Source organism: Danio aesculapii, chromosome 25 (genome assembly GCF_903798145.1).
Source record: "Danio aesculapii chromosome 25, fDanAes4.1, whole genome shotgun sequence".
Classification (NCBI taxonomy): domain Eukaryota; kingdom Metazoa; phylum Chordata; class Actinopteri; order Cypriniformes; family Danionidae; genus Danio; species Danio aesculapii.
In genome coordinates, this window is record NC_079459.1 from 36164735 (window position 1) to 36184877 (window position 20143).

The following is a 20143-nucleotide window of genomic DNA, read 5'->3' on the forward strand; positions in this document are numbered from 1 at the left end:
AGAGCAAGTGTTGATTTCTTGTTGAATGATCCATCCATTTCTGATTTGCACAGAACGCGGAAAATTCTGGATAGTCTTCTGCCCCCAGCAGTTGACATAGTAAAGCATGTGCGCCCTCCAGCCTCGCCTGCTGCTTATCTTCAAATATTGGATTCTGTTTACGGTTCTGTAGAGGATGGTGACGAGCTGTTAGCCAGGTTCATGAGCACTCTTCAGAATCAGAATGAGAAGCCATCAGATTACCTGCACCGACTGCAGGTCCTCCTTAGTACAGCTATCAGACGGAACGGTATAATGGAAGATGACCAAGATCGTTACTTGTTAAAGCAGTTTTGCAGGGGCTGCTGGGACAATCACCTAATAGCAGACCTCCAGCTTGAGAAAAAAGAGGCCCATCCACCTACCTTCGCCGAGTTAGCATTGCTCATACGCACTCAAGAAGATAAACAGACCTCCAAGGAGGAACGGATGAGAAAACATCTTGGAATGTCGAAACAGTCAGCTGTATATACTAAACCCAGAGTGCCATCCAACCAGGTGTCAGCTTGTCTCTGTGATGCATCCCATTATGAGAAATCTGAGATTGGTCTTCTAAGGAAGCAATTAGTAGAGATTCAAGCTCAAGTCACAGCTCTGAAACCACCACCTGAGCAAAAAGACAGAAAGGTCTTACCTGAAAAAGCTGAGATAGCTTCTTTGAAGGGGATGATGGAGGAGCTTAGCACCCAAGTAGCTGCAGTAAAGGAGTCGGTAGCTCAAAGTTCGAAACCCAGCGACATGGATGGATTAGAAATCCAAAAGTTGCGTCGCCAAGTAGCAGAATTGCAGGCTCAAAGTGCTATTCGCCAGACACCTCAAGTGTTCAGTACCCAGAGATCCCTTGGTACAGTGAGAAACCGTGAACCCGAGAGAAGCTCATTGAGAACTGATAGGCCGAGGGCCTGGTATTGTTTTCATTGCGGAGAAGATGGACACTTGGCCGTTAATTGTGAAAACGCAGCGAACCATGACAAAGTTACTGAGAAAAGGTTGAAGTTGAGAGAGCAGCAGAGCCACTGGGACTCTCAGTATAGGAGATCTGCCCAGTTTTTAAACTAGAGAGGGTCTTCATAGGAGGGCATATGAAGACCAGACGTTCAGACTATCGCCCTGAATGTTATAAGCAGAACGTTGAAACAGATAATTTGAACTGTTTGCCTAAAGGGTTAATAGGAGTGAAGTGCACGGCTGAAATATTTATTGGAGACAGAGAAGTGAATTGTCTTCTAGACACAGGATCACAGGTGACCACGATCCCTCAATCGTTTTACGAGAATAACCTGGCAGACTATCCTCTGAAACCACTGGGTAATCTGTTGGAAGTTGAGGGAGCTAACGGTCAGGCTGTACCCTATCTAGGATACATTGAGTTAACTTTGAAGTTTCCCCAGACCTTCACTGGAATTGAAATTGAAGTTCCTACTTTGGCTTTGGTGGTGCCAGACATGACGAGCTCCCCACAGATCCTAGTAGGAACCAACTCTCTTGATGCACTGTATAGTAAAAGTGCTGGGAGCACAGTAAAGTGTCGGTCCAATCTTCGCGGATATCAGGCAGTACTTAAAGTGTTGGAAGCCAGATGGAAACAGGCTACCAATAAAAACCTTGGATGTGTGAGAGTTAAAGCAAATACAATGGAAGTTATACCCGCTAAGAGCACAGTGGTTTTGGACGGTAGAGTTCACTTGAATGGTCCCTACATAAAAGGATGGGTAACCCTTGAACCGCCATCATCTCCCTTGCCAAACGGTGTTCTAATTGCAAGCTGTTTGCACTCTCTACCTCATAGACATCCCTCTAAGTTATCAGTCCTGTTGAGAAACGAGACACAAAATGACATACGACTCCCTTCAAAGACTGTGTTGGCAGAAATCCATGCAGTCCAGAGAATAGTGGGCCAGCAGCAGCAGGTTACAGATGGGAAACCAGAGAGAGAGAAACAGAACAGTGGTGACATTACCTTTGAATTTGGAGATTCCCCTTTGCCTGCGAAATGGAAGGAAAGGATTTCAAAGCTGCTGAGTTCAATGCCTGAGGTTTTTTCACTGCATGACCTTGACTACGGTCACACGACAAAAGTGAAACATCAGATAAAGTTAAGCGATGAGACTCCATTCAAGCACCGAGCTAGACCCATCCATCCTCAAGATGTTGATGCTGTAAGAGCTCATCTCCAAGAACTATTGTCAGCTGGAATCATACGTGAGTCTGAATCCCCCTTTGCCTCACCCATCGTTGTGGTTCGTAAGAAAAGTGGTGGAGTAAGACTATGCATTGATTTCAGAAAACTCAACTTGCAGACAATAAAGGACGCGTATGCGCTGCCGAACTTGGAGGAAGTCTTTTCCACGTTAACCGGGTCGAAGTGGTTCTCCGTGCTTGACCTAAAGTCAGGATTTTACCAGATCGAAATGGAGGAAACCGATAAGTGCAAGACTGCGTTTGTTTGCCCATTTGGATTCTGGGAATTTAATCGAATGCCCCAAGGAATATCCAATGCGCCGAGCACATTCCAGAGATTGATGGAGCGATGCATGGGAGACCTTAATCGAAAAGAGGTGTTAGTATTTATCGACGATCTTATTGTGTTTTCAAAGACTCTAGAAGAGCACGAAGAGCGGCTGTTGCAAGTGTTCAATCGCCTGAAGGAGTACGGGTTAAAGCTCTCTCCTGAGAAATGTCGTTTCTTCCAGACATCGGTAAAGTATCTGGGTCATATAGTCTCACAAGATGGAGTAGAGACAGATCCTTCCAAGACCGAAGCTCTGAAGACTTGGCCAATGCCAAAGAACCTCAAAGAGTTGAAGTCTTTCTTGGGTTTTGCCGGATATTATAGGAGATTTGTCCAAGATTTCTCCAAGATCGTGAAACCTCTTACAGATCTCACAGCAGGATACCCTCCGCTCCAAAAGAACAGGAGCAAGAAGCTGAAAGGAGGATACTTCAATCCCAAAGAGGAGTTTAATGACCGATGGACTCCAGAGTGTGACACTGCTTTCAGAGCCATCATTGAGAAACTGACATCTGCGCCTGTTCTGGGTTTCGCTAATCCCAAGCTCCCTTATGTGCTCCACACGGATGCCAGTACTACCGGACTGGGTGCAGCTTTATACCAGCAACAGGAGGGCCAGATGAGAGTAATAGCTTTTGCCAGCAGAGGACTGACAAAAGGAGAAAGTCGATACCCTGCCCACAAACTAGAGTTTCTGGCATTGAAGTGGGCAGTTACCTCTAAATTTAATGATTATCTTTATGGAGCAGAGTTCACAGTAATCACTGATAGTAACCCTCTGACGTATGTGCTCACCTCAGCGAAGCTCGATGCCGTTAGTTATCGTTGGTTGTCCAGCTTATCAACCTATAACTTTAAGCTGCAGTACAGAGCTGGTAGCCAAAATCAAGATGCCGATGGACTCTCCCGCCGACCACATGGCGAACTTCTTGATGACTTGATCTCACAGAAGGAGAGGGACAGGATCAGACAATTTGCTTTGCATCACTTCATGGAGCAGGAAACTGAGCCATCTGTCATCCTGTCTGATACCATCAGAGCGATATGCGAGAGGCATCAAGTGATTGGGTCAGCTGGAGACCCAGACCAGATTGATACTGCCTTTACCTTAGTCGAATCCCTTACTCACCATGTAGATGTCTTGCCTAGAGAATTCCAACATGAAGATGATCATGGTCTTCCAGATCTTCCCCATCTTGCCCCGTCGTCCTTGGCTGATCTGCAGAGGAAGGATTCAGAACTAAAAGTAGTCATTGAAGCATTCGACAGGGGCAGGAAACCTTGTAACCTCACCAGTCAGTCACCTACCTTGCGGTTGTGGTTCAAGGAATGGAGTCGCTTTGAAATGAGAAATGGAGTACTGTATAGGAGGAAACAAGCCCAAGGAGTTTCCCTATATCAGTTAGTACTTCCCACTACACTGAGAAGTGTAGTACTAAGAAGTCTTCACGATGACATGGGTCATATGGGTGTTGACAGAACCCTGGATCTCGTCAGGTCAAGGTTCTTCTGGCCTAGGATGTCGCAATCTGTAGAAGAAAAGATCAGGACTTGTGAACGATGTGTCCGCAGGAAGACCGTACCAGAAAGGGCAGCTCCCTTGGTGAATATAAGAACTAGCATGCCAATGGAGCTGGTGTGTATAGACTTTCTATCTCTTGAACCGGACCAAAGTAACACCAAGAATATATTGGTCATTACGGACCACTTCACGAAGTACGCGGTTGCGATACCTACCCGGAACCAAACTGCCCAGACCGTAGCCAAAAGTCTATGGGAAAATTTCTTTGTGCACTATGGGTTTCCAGAGAAATTGCACAGTGACCAGGGGGCAGATTTTGAGTCGAAGATGATAAAGGAACTTTGTAAGATCGCCGGAATACGAAAAGTAAGGACCACTCCATACCATCCGAGAGGAAATCCGGTAGAGAGGTTCAATCGTACTCTCCTCCAGATGTTAGGAACTCTGGAGAATGAAAAGAAGTGTCGATGGAAGGAATTTGTCAAGCCCCTGGTCCACGCTTATAACTGTACTCGAAACGACACCACAGGATATACTCCTTACGAACTAATGTTTGGTAGACAACCTCGGTTGCCAGTTGATTTGGCTTTTGGACTGCCAGTGGATACCCCTACAAAGTCGCATTCCCAATATGTGCAAGGATTGAAAGACAGACTACGAGAAAGTTATGAATTGGCTATTAGGAATGCAAATAAAGTGGCTGTGCGTAACAAGAGAAGATTTGACAAAGGAGTAGTCGCTTCTACTCTAGAAGAAGGGGACAGAGTCCTTGTGAAAAATGTGAGACTGAGAGGGAAACACAAACTGGCTGATAAATGGGAGCCAGGAGTTTATGTAGTTGTCAGAAGAGTTCACGACCTACCAGTTTACACTGTCCAGCTGGAAGGAAGGACAGGACCTCTCAGGACACTGCATCGGGATTTGTTGTTACCGTGTGGATTTTTGCAGCCTAGCATACCTGATGAGCAACCTGGAAAAAGAGTTATCAGGAAACCTCGAACAAGAGCCTCACCTACTGATGTGGAAATGCAGGGATCAGAATCTGTCGAAGAGAGCCCAGAGTCTGAAGATGATCAATTCCCCTGTTATGTCCCTGGTGGAACTGTAAGCTCTGAAATTGAAATTACCACAAGATACTTGCCGTGTGTGCATGAAGGAGAATCTGGTTCACAACTCCCTGAGCCCACAAGAGAAAAATTGCCTAATTTGGAATCTGGAGAGGATGATCCTGAGGAACCAGTGGAGGAATACTTACCGGAAAGGAGACACTTACCTGGAAGCGAACCTGTAGAGGAATGCTTACCTGAGAGAAGACACTTACCTGAAGCCGAACCCGTGGAAGAATACACGGAAGGTTCTCTGTTACAAAGAGAAGAGACAAATCAAGACACAAATGAGATCAGTGATGCAGAAGCTTCAAAGAGTGGAGAGAACGCTGATCCTGAAGATAGCATTGCCCCTAGACGCTCACAGAGAGAGCGACACCCCCCAAAGAAGTTTGAGTACCCTCAATTAGGGAACCCACTCACCTTGGTGATTCAGTCTCTATTGCAGGGTCTAAGCGACGCAGTTAGCTCTTCCTTAGAGGAAACAGTTGTCTCTCCTGTAATTCATGTGTAGATGCAACGGGACGTGCATATATTCTGTGGGGGAGGGTGTAACCCAGGTTACTAGAACCATATTAACCTGCAAATAGAAAAGAGAAATATATTATAACACATAGAAAATAGTTGCTAGATATATATTTAAATAATTGAAAGCCAAATATTATTTGAGGAACAGTAGTAAATATTAAAAAATAATAATTACTCACGAAATTGAAAAATGAGAGTTAGCTCCGCCCATTAGGATTGCGTCATCGCGAGTCGCGGGAATGAGCTGCGTCTTACACAGAGGCCAGAGTGAAACGAGCGGCGAACGAGGCAACAACAAACTAGCGCGATTCCCAAGATAAGTTTTTGAAAAGTGAGATTAGAGAACTGAGATAGAGATATAGAAAATTGATACCTGAGTAAAGTGCTCGACAAAGAAGTGTTCAAGAGAGAGAAACGTCATCAGAGAGAAGTTTCATTTAGTACTGTTTGTGCTGTGCTGAATCCGAGGAGCAAATTCATCTATTTGATTACCGAAAATCAAGGAAATCAGATTTTTCCTAGCATCATCAAGGGTTTGTTTCAAATCCTTGTCATTTTCTTGGTAAGTGAATTATTAAATAGTTATATTTTATCGTGTATTCACAGCAAAAGTCAATGTGTTTGTCTTTTGGGGAAATAAGTGCTTAAAACAGTTAAAACTTACTATTCCTGCAAAATTCTTGAAAAAGGGATATAGCGTGATTATTTTATTGTGATTTATAAGAGTTCAAGATAGATTTAGCTTTATAATTATGCAAAGGGTGATGCAGCACAGTGGAGTTATGCTAACCATGCGGTCTGCAGCTACAGGCTAATGTGTGCTCCATATGCTGTTGTATGCTGTTTAATGAGATTAGTGCTTTATGCTGAGAAAATGTATGTACAAAAGAGAATGTGTGTGAATATTTTATTTTTAATAGATTTATTGTAGTTGAAATGTACCCATTTACATGTTAATGGTTGAAATTGGGATTCATGTGTGATTAATGCAGATTTTTCACCTTGTTTTGCAAGGTTGGGTTTTTTTTTCCTCCCTCTTTTCTCCAGTTCTCTTTTATTTTACTTTACTTCACCTGTTGCTCCTGAGATCTGTTGCCTGTCGCGATTCTGGATGAGGAGTTGAGAGAAGTACTGGAGTTTGTTTCCGCTGCTGTAAAAAGTCAAAGTTGGTGGAAACTGGCGAGCCATCCCTGCGTTCAGCGAACCTGGTCATCAATTCCGTTGGAAAAGTGGTAGCCATTCGCATGCACTACAAGTTTCAGAGTTCACACATACACTTCATTTTTACTGATACTGATACGAGCGAACGGGTTTTGCAAAAGTTTTTCCATCCCGTGGAACTGAGTTTTGTTTACTGAACGGACACCAAGAAGTCACATTTTCCGAATTGTCAAAAGCTAAATTGTTCCTGTTGAATATCTCAGTGAGAAATTGATATTGTGAGTGCTGTTTTGTTTTTATTTAGAGTGTTTTGAAAGAAAAAAAGAGTTACTTTGTGAAATAATTGAATTGCATTTTCTTTTCTTTTATTTCAACTATCTTATTTTATTTCAACTGTGAACTGGGTTTATTTTCTTGGGAAAAGGAAATTATTGAATGTGAGGAGCTAAAGTGAAACTAATTTATTAGATAATTAGATTTATTAGATAATTGGATTTATTAGATAATATAATTAGACTAGATAACATAACTAGATTATTAGATAATATAATTAACTGAATAAGTAAATAGGTAACAATAAGTGATAAATAATACATATAGGAGTTATTATTATATTACTATATATATATATATTTAAAATAATAGTATTCTAAAGATAGTATCCTAAATAATAGCATTCTAGATATAGTAATCTAAATAAATTGGGTTTAATTTTGGTTTTATCAAGGTACTGTGGTATTTGTTTATTTAATTACATTTGTTTATTGTTTCTATTTTATTTGTGCTGTGGTATTGTGATTTTGAATTAATTTAATACTTGAAAAGGATTTTTATAAAGCACTTATTTTTTCAATCAAACCCCATTGACTGGTGTCTTTTCTCTTGCTGCAACTCTGGCTCTTGAGCGAATCTAGTCTTCTGATCGGCCCATAGTGTTAGTTAGGATACCAAAATAATCTGTAGGTCACAGGTGCTACATGTGCTCTCCGAGTCCTGGGTAAACAGAGCAGATTATCAATGGCTGTTCGGTGTCACATCGCTTGAGCTCTGCTTTCTGTACGACACTCATCATCACATCTGTCCTGATGCACAGCCAGATTGTCCATGAGGGAGATGCAGAATCACTGAGCGCAGTAAAACAATCACTATTCAAAAGGGCACCTCACATAGGTGAGTGGGCTTGACAAACCACCTGTAGAAACACTCTGTCAAAAGTTAATCCTCCCCTTACCCTAGCATTTAATACTCTGAGCACTTAAGAGTTCCTATATTTAGCACTTGTTGTGTGTATTGCCTCTTGTTGTTGATTCACTGAATGCGTAAATCGCCCTGACTAAAGCAACCCAGACTATCTCTGAAAACGTACCCCTATATACATATCTGGAGAACGCGAAATACATCCCAGGAGCTACATTGTGTGCAGTTTTTGCTTTTGCGAATCCACCAGAGGTCGCTGTGTAAATTATTTCAGATTTCTCTCGCGAGTGCCATTTGCGCCTGCTGTTCTCATGTAAATCCACCAGAGGGCGCTGTCGACTGACTGACTGACTGACCGACCGACTGACCGATTACCCTCACCCACCGCCTTCCCTAAACCCAACCCACTGTGTTTTGAAAGGCAAATCCAGAAAAAGAAACCCCCCTGCCTGATTTTTACCACGTTTTCAGGTTTTACCACATTCTCACCCTGTTATTTACTTGTTTATTTAATTTATTGTCTTTTGTTTTTGTTTTTCCTGCTTTCTGGAACTGTTCTCCGGCAGACTTGAACCCTGTCGCCATGGTCAACTCCTCACTGCGTCTCAAGTCCACCGACATATGCGATGAGCCACTGGGCAAACTGGTAACAGTGTGAAAGCCGTCCATACTGAGGTAAGAGGTCAGCTGGTAAGCGAGAAGAGGAACGGCGTCATACCGCCCCCTAGCGTTCGTTTTAAAGATGAAATGCAGCCTGGCTACTTAATTTGTGATGGGTTGCAGCTGGAAGGGCGCTGTGTAAAACATATGCTGGATAAGATGGCGGTTCATTCCGCTGTGGCGAGCCCGGATTAATAAAGGGACTAAGCCGAAAAGAAGATGAATGAATGTTTAATGTTGGGTCAATCATGCTCAAACCGTTGTCGTTGATCAAATTTTGACAAGATCTGTGAATTTTGGATGTGTTTACTTATGTTTTTATTATTTTGTGTGTGTGTGTGTGTGTGTGTGTGTGTGCGTGTGTGTGTGTGTGTGTGTGTATTGGAACATTTGAAGTATGGACAGATTTCATGCGCCCGCCATTTTAAACAGTGAAATTGAGGCTGCGGTGGGAAGAAACCCGGAAGTATCGCCTGAGTCACACAGGAATGTTGTGTACCTGGCTGTATATCTTATCAGCGAAGAGAAATCGAGACACATTTAGCATTTCACCGCCTTCCGAGTGACCCGTAGGTCCATTCTGAATGAATAGTGAAAATTAAAAGGGATATCAGAGCTCATTTTCAGCTAAGTTAAGGGAAATGGCACTAGTTAGTTAACGTTTTCTTTCCCAAACACTTGTTTTAGATGCCATTCATCAAACTCAAGTTAATGAACTGATTCTTTAACAATATTAGACGTCACGATACTGAATTTCAGTACTAAATAAAAAAAAAAATCATCCATTAACATTTAAGCACTGTTGATGGCGTTCTTAAACAGCGCTGATTTGCCATCGTGTTCACCGGTGCTCAACAGAAATGACTGTGATTGGCCGAGAAGGTCATCAGTTCCCCGCACTTCACCGATGTTTACCGAGTGCACACACAGACGAGTGATCCACTGATGAATTGACTGATCTTCACGGCTTTAAAACACTCCAGTGTCTGTGTATCTGTGTTTGCACTCGGTGAAGAGCAGTGAGCTGATGACCTTCATGGCTAATCAGCAGTGTTTATTCAGCGGCGCTTAAATGTTAGCGGGAATTGGACGTTTTTAAAACTTCAGTACCGGGACAACACTCTTACAGACAACACGAGGGTGTGCAGAGAGGACTGCAGTGTTTTATCACTCACCTGGTTACATAGACTGAAGCAGAGAAGCTTCTCCACGGTGTTTACCTGCTGCCATGAACTGAACTCTTAAGTGTATTACTCTGAAAGAGATTGGGATGTTGTTTGTTGCTCAATATGCTTTTAATTGTTTAAATTAAACTGAACTGAATGATATTAAAGTGATGTTTACACCACATCTGCATTTTAAAGTCGAGGCAACAGCTGGGGGTTTGTAGTACACAGCATGTTGCTGCAATGTTTACAGTGCTGATCCTATACTTACGGGTTTCGTCCCACCGCAGCCTCGCTTTTGTGTTTTAAAATGGCGGCCACATGAAGTAAGCGTATTGTTTCCTAAACCTGCACTAACTTTCTCACAGATATTTATCTTTACCTTGTTTTTTTGTTTACAAAAATGCATAAAGCGGCTTTATAAAAGCCAAAAAGTGTCGTGCAGTTTGACTGAAGCATCTAATTCAATTCAATTCATCTTTATTTCTAAAGCGCTTTTACAGTGTAGATTGTGTCAAAGCAACTTCACACAGAAGTTCTAGTAAGTTGAAACTGTCAGTCCAGTTTCAGGGTTGAAGTTCAGTTTAGTTCAGTTCAGTGTGGTTTAATTTTTACTGTTAAACGTTCTAACACTGAAGAGCAAATGCATCGATGCGCAGTCCCAAACCAAATAAGCCAGTGGTGACTGGTAAGGAACAAACTTCACCAATTGACCAAAGTGAAGGAAAAAACCTGGAGAGAAACCAGGCTTAGATGTGCACGACTATTTCTCCTCTGGCCAAACTTCCTGTGCAGAGCTGCAGTCTAGGCGCTGGAGGCTGGAGAACGTTGGACGTCCGTCGTGGAGAAGCTGCAGGTGTGAGTAGATCACCGGAGGGAGGTCAGGCTGACCCACGGGATCAATGCAGAGACTTATCTGTCACTGGGGTCTTTCAAGAGTCAGTCTCATGCTCTCCACTCCTCCACAACAGCTACAGCATCTGCTCAGGATACGGCCTGGTCCAGGATTATGGAGACCTCGAGATGATGAAAAACAGACTAACATAAGCGTACATGCCGTTCAGATTATTGTGTCTTTATATTTGCGATTTACTATATAACTATAAATTGTTTAATTTGGTATTTTACATTTTACATAAATATTTTAATCACTTTTTTATTAGAACATTTAATTCCTAGTTTTATTGAAATAGTTTAAGCTATTTTGTTAATAAAGAAATAAGCCAATTTAAACTGCAGCTTCATCATTCTTGAGTGAGATTTGGTGTATGTTGGATAGGCTAAATTAACCGTTTTTTCATCTTTGTTTATTTTATTTAGCTATTGTTATTAAAAAATACATGAATAATTTAATATAAATGCTCTTTTATTTTCTGAACTGTTTTGTGTAATTTGGTGAGTATTATTTAACCTTTTTTCAAATAATAAATTATACATATTTTAAAATAAAACTAACATCTGTTTTTTATAAAGTATTTTTGTGATTTGACGAATATTTTTAATTTTATTATAGTTTTATTTTGTACAAGAATTATTTTTAAATGCATTTAACAAATATATATAATTATTATTATTTTATTTTATTATTTTTTTTTTCAACACCTTTTTATTTTCTGAAGTATTAGATGATTTTTTTGTTTAAAAAATAAATAAACCATAAATAACCTTTTTTGGGAGTATTTTGGTGTGATTTGATGAATATTTTTATTTTGTTTAACTATACATTTAATTCTTTTATAAATAAATAAATGTTTTAAAATAAATTCAAGACCTTCTGAAGTATTTTTATGTGATTTGCTGAATATTTACCTTTTATTTTATATCAGCGTTTTAAACTAAATTCGTCTTTTTATATTCTGATTTATTTTTTGTGTGATTTAGTGAAAACTATAATATATATAGTTTTATTTTGTATAATTTAACACAATCTTTTTAGTATTTTGTTGTGAATTGATGATTTTCTTATTATTAACTTTGAATTATTAACTGCAGTTTTAATCATTTTTCTAAATAAATAAACAAATAAATGTTTAAAACAAATTTAACACTTTTTAATATTTTTTTAACAATTTTTTTATGTGATTGAATAAATAATCAGACTCAAACTCCCACTCGTGGTGTCAATCCACAGCGCAGAACTCCACCTCCGCGTTTTCCTCCAAAAACTCCGCTCCATCTGGATCCTTATGTGTGGACTGCGCATGTCGAGTTGCATCGCTTCAATGTCTCGCAGTGAGAGCTGCAAACAAGCGTAAAGAGCCATTAGAGCTCTAGTGGAGGCAAAGCAAAGCACCATTCGCCTGCAGCTCGCTTTTCTGCGTGTGTTTGGACCTAAAAACTCAATTTCTTGGAATCTATCAAGCTAAAAATCAAGGACTAGCTGTATTTCAACACCCCGGATCGAAGCCCGAGGCGAAATGTGGGTTTTCCAGCCGCTTTTGTCGCTGGATATGGAGTAGATCAGAACTGTTCTCATGAAACCGGCCTGTCTGTGGATCTCCAGTGTGTGTGTGAATGTGTGTGTGCATGGGTCTGTGTGGATGTGTGTGTAACCCCAGTACATTTCCTTGGAGGGTTGTTTTAGTGTCTTTTGGATCTATGGGATGCATGTAAATCGGGCTGGATCCTCCGGGGGGTAAGTGTGCATTTCATATTATGTGTTTTGTGCAGGAATGCTAATTTTTTATTATTGTTTTGTGCCTTTAGCCATCAAGATTAGCATTGCGTTGACCTTATAGCTTTATTTAATGTTTACATACCTGAGATGTCATTATAGCGTCTCAAGACTGTGATTTGTGTCACTTGTATTTATTAAAATTAGGGTTAACGTGGACATGTTATGTCTATTTTGGTGGATTTTGATTGTTTTGAATCTGGTGTCATTATTTAATGTGGCTAAAGCATTTACGATTGGCTGTTTTGTATTAGGTGAATGTTTTTTGCACATCAGCCTGGATGCTAATGCTAACGCTCTTTGTCATACCCGCCGTTAGCTCTGCTAGCGCAGCTCGAGTGTTTCTGTCCGGGATAATAATCGTCTTTGACAGCGACAGAGGTGACATTTGTGTTTTTATTGATGAGAGGATTGTGATTGATCTGTTTGGCTTGATTTAAGTGACTGTTTGATCTGCTGGTCGTGTGTGTGTGTTCTGAACTCGTGCTTACAAAAGCTAAAGCGGCTAAACAACGTGTGTGTGTTGAACAGACATTTTACAAAACAAGATTAGAAAGAATACCTCGATCAATTACTTTAGAGTTGCTTTATGATGTCTATATTCGTTTATTATGGCATTCAAGAATGACAGAACAACAATTAATAAAATTCGCCAAAGTATTACCATGTTCTAGGACATGTAGTACGAGATTACCATGGTATTTTTGGGAATACATTGGTTTACAATGTCAATACCGTGCTAGAGACAGTTGCTATATGATGTCTATATTCATTTATTATGGCACTCAAGTATGACAGAACAACAATTAATAAAATTCACCATAGTATTACCATGTTCTAGGACATGTAGTATGAGATTACCATGGTATTTTTGGGAATACATTGGTGTACAATGTCAATACTGTGCTGGAGACAGTTGCTATATGATGTCTATATTCATTTATTATGGCACTCAAGTATGACAGAACAACAATTAATAAAATTCACAATAGTATGACCATGTTCTAGGACATGTAGTACAAGATTACCAGGGTATTTTTGGGAATACATTGGTGTACAATGTCAATACTGTACTGGAGACAGTTGCTTTATGATGTCTATATTTGTTCATCATGGCAGTCAAGTATGACAGAACAACAGTTAATAAAATTCACCATAGTTTTACCATGTTCTAGGACATGTAGTACGAGATTACCATGGTATTTTGGGGGATACATTGGTGTACAATGTCAATACTGTGCTAGACAGTTGCTATATGATGTCTATATTCGTTTATTATGGCATTCAAGTATGACAGAACAACAATTAATAAAATTCACCATAGTATTACCATGTTCTAGGACATGTAGTATGAGATTACCATGGTATTTTTGGGAATACATTGGTGTACAATGTCAATACTGTGCTGGAGACAGTTGCTATATGATGTCTATATTCATTTATTATGGCACTCAAGTATGACAGAACAACAATTAATAAAATTCACAATAGTATTACCATGTTCTAGGACATGTAGTACGAGATTACCATGGTATATTTGGGAATACATTGGTGTACAGTGTCAATACTGTGCTAGAGACAGTTGCTTTATGATGTCTATATTCATTTATTATGGCACTCAAGTATGACAGAACAACAATTAATAAAATTTACCATAGTATTACCATGTTTTCGGACATGTAGTACGAGATTACCATGGTATATTTGGGAATACATTGGTGTACAGTGTAAATACCATAATACCATTTATTTATATGGGTTTCAATCGATTGTATGTTGGAAATCAGATTGTTTATAGAACTCTATATACAGCTCATACTGCATTTATTTGCTACCCAGTTCACTGAAAAGCCAAAGAAACCGAGAAATTAGCAGTGTTGTCAGTGTGTTTTGGGTTTGACATTCACTGTAATCTTCTGGTAATTTTCCCTTTAGTTACTCATCACCTTCGTATTGTTGAAAACATCTTTAATTGAGCCGAATGTGAATATTTCAGTCTCCAAAATGACAAAAATCATCATAAATGCAGTATACATCTGAGACTTTATTCCAGGTTTTCTGAAGTCATTGATAGTGATGCATGTTTGGCACGCTTTCACATAAAACGACCAACGTTGTGTTTAAGATATGTTTTATGAGATCTTGCGTTTGCTGGGAATCAAACCCTAAATGCAACACCTATTGCATAAAACGAGTTGACCACAGTTACAAGTGCCATTGTGTCTTTTATCGAAGGTTGAATGCTGTTTTTTTTTTTTAATTAATAAAGTTTAAGAGTTGCTACTATTTAAAGCAAATCAAATGGACAAATTTGGACATGACGTACGTATTAAAAATCATAATGAAATCTCACAGTGTTGGAGTACAGGAGTACATGTATGCTAGGGCTGCATGATATTGGAAAAAGTCTGATATTACGATAATAAAAAATTTTTTGTGGTTATATATTGCGATATGATTACAATTTCAGCAGATGACTTGAATGGCTCTATTCGGAATGATATCTTTAATTTAGATTGATTGGAAAAATCTTGTAGAAGAGTGAATTGAACAAATCGCAAGCATAAATGAAGAAAACGGCAAAGATAAAGTTGAAATAAGGAGTGCTTGGTGGTTTTCCGAAGAGTCGAACAGTTGTCAGATATTCAGGTGCAGTAATTGAATAATTAAATGTAATGTAAAGTGTAAAATAACACTACAGTTTTCATTGCTCAACTATAATCCTAATTTATATATCTATGCTGAAATGATATATTGTGCAGTCCTAACGTAAGCAGGTTTTTAGCTTTTCTGTCAAAGTCACAGTGCTAATGGCCTAGCAAGGATTAATCGCAACACTTTTATCCATTTTCATGTATGTCCTCGCATTGACTTGTCATTTGTTTGCAGATCTCTTCAGAAATGTAAAGCATGTATGTTTGAATTCCCTGATTTATTTAGTAATTTTAGTGCGTTTTCATTTAAAAACATATACATAGTTACATTTACGCCTGGCGTCCACACTACTTCGACATCTTCAACTCGCGGAAAACTCAGTGTTTTAGTTTGAAAACAGGTTGTGATTTGGTTTAGACTTTCTAAAATGCTAACTCTTGCAAATGTAGGCTTGGCTATTCACAATCGCTCTCTGATTGGTCTTTTGGATTATCGTGTATCGTTTTATAATTCATCAAGCCCTGAGGTATGACCATTAATTACGCCACTGGTAGACATCAACTACTGATGCAGGCAAGATATGCGCGACTCCAATGACCAAGAATGGTTATGTATTATGTGCTGTAAAAATGCCACTATGAACGAGGAGCGTTTTCAATCATAAAATGGCATTTTAAAATGTTAACGCATGGCTCATTCACACTAGCAGCGACTTTCGTAGCTGCCTGTCGCTCTGGGCGGTGATTGAAATCTTTAGTGGTCGTTTCCACTTTGAGGTTGCTTAGGTAACATTTATGGTGATATTCACAGAGCGATTGAGTTTATGTGCCGCTGAAAGTAAATACTGCGTCAGAGTTAACAATAAATATAAATAGTTTCAGTACATAGCATGCTTAATTACATACTTAAAAACATAGTGTGTTCTCTGTAGGGTTTGGTCGATAGACGATGCCATCGTCCATCGCCAATAGCCATTACGATGCTGAGCCGGCATTGCGATGCCCCGCCCCCATCGCTACAGCAATCCGTTCACAAAAACTACACACTGAGGCCCCGTTTACACTAATACGTCTTAGTTTTAAAATGGCATTTTAGAACGAAAACGATCCACGTCCACACTGTGTTTTACCTAGCATTTCTAAAAAGCCCTACATCCACACTATACCACTGAAAACGCACATCATGTGACCACACACACACTCCAGCAGTCAGCCCAGAGAGCAGTGCACGTCAGACAGCTTGTCAAGGAAGTAGCGCTGGATGGCGTCTCACCATAGTTGTTAAACGTGATGTTTAATTAATCTCGTCTCTATCTAACGACTCTTCGCTCTTTTTAATCTATCAGGTAACGCGTCACAGCGTCAGTAGACTGCTTCAATCTTTCGCTTTCACGCTTGTACTTAGTCATGTTAGCTAAACCTCAGATACTGTTGGTTAATTCCTGTTGGTTGTGCACCTTTTTTTACCAGCCAAGTTTGTCGACGCCATTATACCGACACAGAACACTCTGCCTATTCATGCCAGAGTCCCACGGAAAAGTGATGGACAGGTGGTCATTTGTGTGTTACTTATCTTTATTTATTTATGATTTGGTTATGGGTAAAACGAAGATCATGCTGGTCAGGTAGTTGAAGCAGTAGGCTACAAATAATTAATTCGTTCTGAATTAATTATTCATAAATAATTATTTCGCCGCCACCTACGATGACGATGCCATCGTCCATTGCGATGTTTAACATTAGACATCGTATGATGCCAAATTAGTCGACATCGCCCAACCTCTAGTTCTGTCATTGTGGCTTTTTATCTCCTGCAAACGCAGGTCTGTGTAGATCTACAGCATGGAGAAAACAACCGGGCTCTGTGGGAGCTGAGACAGGATCACGCGAGCTTTACTGATGCTCCTATTGGCTGTTGCTCAAGAAAGTCTCTCTTCATTTGCATAAAGTTAAAAGATTCTCAAATTTGTAGCGTCGCTCGACACGGCCACATCTGTCGCTCACTTAGACGGACGGAAGTCGCTCACTCTATTGAAATGAACGGTCGCTTGTTGATTTGCCGCTGCAAGTCGCTCGTAATGTGAACACGGCTTTAAAAGTCTTATAGATAATAACATCTTATAATATACAGTCAAGCCTGGAATTAATCCCACCCCTGGCAAATTCTGACTTGGTTACTTTTATTCAACCGGAAATGACGCAGGCTTGTACAGGACAATGTACAAGAGATATCATTGTGGAAACTAATATATTTCTCTGCTTTCATTTAGATTTAAACAAAAACTTGTCATAATTTGCCAGGGGTGTGAATAACTTTGGGCTTAATATGTCAATAATAATATAAAAACAGAGTCAAATAGCATTGAATAACAGTCTTGTAACTCACAGTCTGTCTTTAATGATTTATGAGGTATTGGAGAAATGGATATAATGACTGGAATTTTTAATTTATGAACCTGAGCAGCTGCTATTTTACTCAAAGCAAAAAAAGAAAGTGTGTTTTGTTGGAGTAAATGATGAGTTGTCTTTGGGTGAACAGAAAACGCACACAGGCGGATCGAAAACTGGAGTTTGGTTGAACGAGGGTCATTTATCAGGGAAAAAACAGCAGCTTGATTTGTTTTCGTGTCAGTTTGTCTTCCTACCGCAGTAATTATTGTGTCCTGTTTAGTTTGCTGAAGGGCAGAATCATCCCTCGAGTGTCTTTCCTCATTCCTGCCCTTAAACCGCACAAGTTCTCTCGAAAATCACGGTGGAAAAAGCAGCCGTCTTCCTCAACGACATCAAGCAGCGCTGACATTTGCTCCAGTGCTGATCAGAGCCACACACACACACACACACACACCAAAGCCATGAAAATGTACACTTATCATTAATAATTCAGCGTCTGCCAGCACTCTTGGCGTGGATGGAGTGGTCTGAGGTGCTTTTCCGCAGGTTCAAAGACTTCGAGTCATTACGACTAATGTAACATCATCAAGTTCAGTTCATGCAAATGACTGTCTCTTGACATTTGGCAGTGTCTCTTTCCAATAATTCCAAAACAAAAGTTTCTGGCTGAATATAATAGTGCACTGCCAAAAGACGGTCTGATGTTCTGCTGCAAAACTCTAAATCATCTTGAAATCCGCGTGAAGCAGAAGTCGCTGAGACTTTTATTTCAGTATGTTGATGTACTTCCAGCTGAAATGGAATATTGAGTAGGGGCTGAGGCTGTCTATTTGTGCACCATTCCCTCATAGCAAACTGAACGGACATAGTGGGTAGTGCTGCTCAATAAATGGTTTCAACATCGATATAGCAATGCGCATCTGCAATAGTCGCATCACAACAAATATATGCAATGTTAAATCTGGATTATAGTTGACCAGGAGCTAAAGAACTGTAATCACTGTATTTATATGGAATTTATACGATTTATGCAACAAAATACGTTTTTTTCTTTGTTTCTAGTTCAAATATCTACATCTCAAAGTGAAAACAAGCTAAATTATCTGCCAGTGGGTAGTTAAATAATCGTGTTTTAAGGAAAGACTCTTAATTTTGCCTTATTTTATCAGAATTTTAAAAACAAAACAATATTTTTACTTGTTCTCAATTTTTTTTCAGATATTTGGACTAGAAATTACAGCTGTCACGCTACTGGAATTCGGTACCAATCCAAGCTGAAAGTTTAAAAACATCCATTTACCGCTAACATTTGAGCGCTGTTGAGCATGTTCTTAAACAGCGCTGGTTTGCCGTTGTGTTCACGTGCATGACAGAAATGACTGTGATTGGCCGTGAAGGTCATCAGTTCACCGAACTCACCGCTGTTTACTGAGCGCAAACACATACAGGGACACTGGAGTGTTTCAAAGTCAAGTGGATCAGCTGGTTTGTCTATGAGCTGACATACGAGCGATCTGCTGATGAATTGTGGTTTATTTTTCAGTTTGGCTTTTTATTTTAATATTGGCAGTCGTGACGTGGAAATGCAGTGAAAATGAAATGTTAAATCAGCTACTCATTTTATTTATTGATTTGACAGGGGCGATGTGTTGTCACAGTGAAAATGTAAATTAAATAATTTCATTTAATTTTCAATGTTGGCAGATATTTTGCGTACAGGGTTGTGTAATGAAATTACTAATCTGGTTTTCATTTTAATTTCCAATGTTTATTTGATACTTCCGTAATATTCATCAAGGATGAGTAAATTATGGGGTAATTTCTCTATAATGCACTGTAACGTAATCTCTTTAATGCACTGTTACAGTCCTGGATTCGGATTGGTTGGTAATACAGTGTTTCAGAAGTGCTGACATATGTTATATGGCAAAACATTAAAATAATGTCAGTTTATTCGCCCAAACTTTAATATATTATGATTAGTGCTGGGCCGATGAGCGATATTATATTGAACCACGATAAAATTCATGTCAATCATAAGATCTGAACTTTTTTACTCTATATTGATCTAAGAGCCAAGCACACAGCACAAATGTTCAACAATGGGAATCTAAAAGTGTGTTGATATTAGAGATGGACCGAATTTTCAGCCACCGAAAATATTTTATGCCATTTAATAGACCCTCTAATTTTTGTGGCTTCAGTCATTTTTTGGGTATTCTTTTTAAATCTGGAAGCATTAACAACTATATCGAAATATATATCGTCATTGTTTAATTTAGACAATAATTTTTGAGACTATAGCATTAACAACTATATCGAAATATATATCGTCATCATTTAATTTGGACAATAATTTTTGAGACTATAGCATTAACAACTGTATCGAAATATATATCGTCATCGTTTAATTTAGACAATAATTTTTGAGACTATAGCATTAACAACTATATCGAAATATATATCGTCATCGTTTAATTTAGACAATAATTTTTGAGACTATAGCATTAACAACTGTATCTAAATATATATC

At 39.3% G+C, this 20143-nt stretch overlaps 1 protein-coding gene across 1 annotated transcript in view; it reads left to right on the forward strand.

Moving 5' to 3' along the window:
* Positions 1-12143: 12143 nt before the first annotated feature.
* znf609a (zinc finger protein 609a) overlaps positions 12144-20143 on the forward strand; it is a 194214-nt gene continuing 186214 nt past the window's right edge. Inside the window, exon 1 of the mRNA XM_056452234.1 lies at positions 12144-12526. The gene's annotated coding sequence lies outside the window, so the exon portion shown is untranslated. The remainder of the gene's footprint in view (positions 12527-20143) is intronic.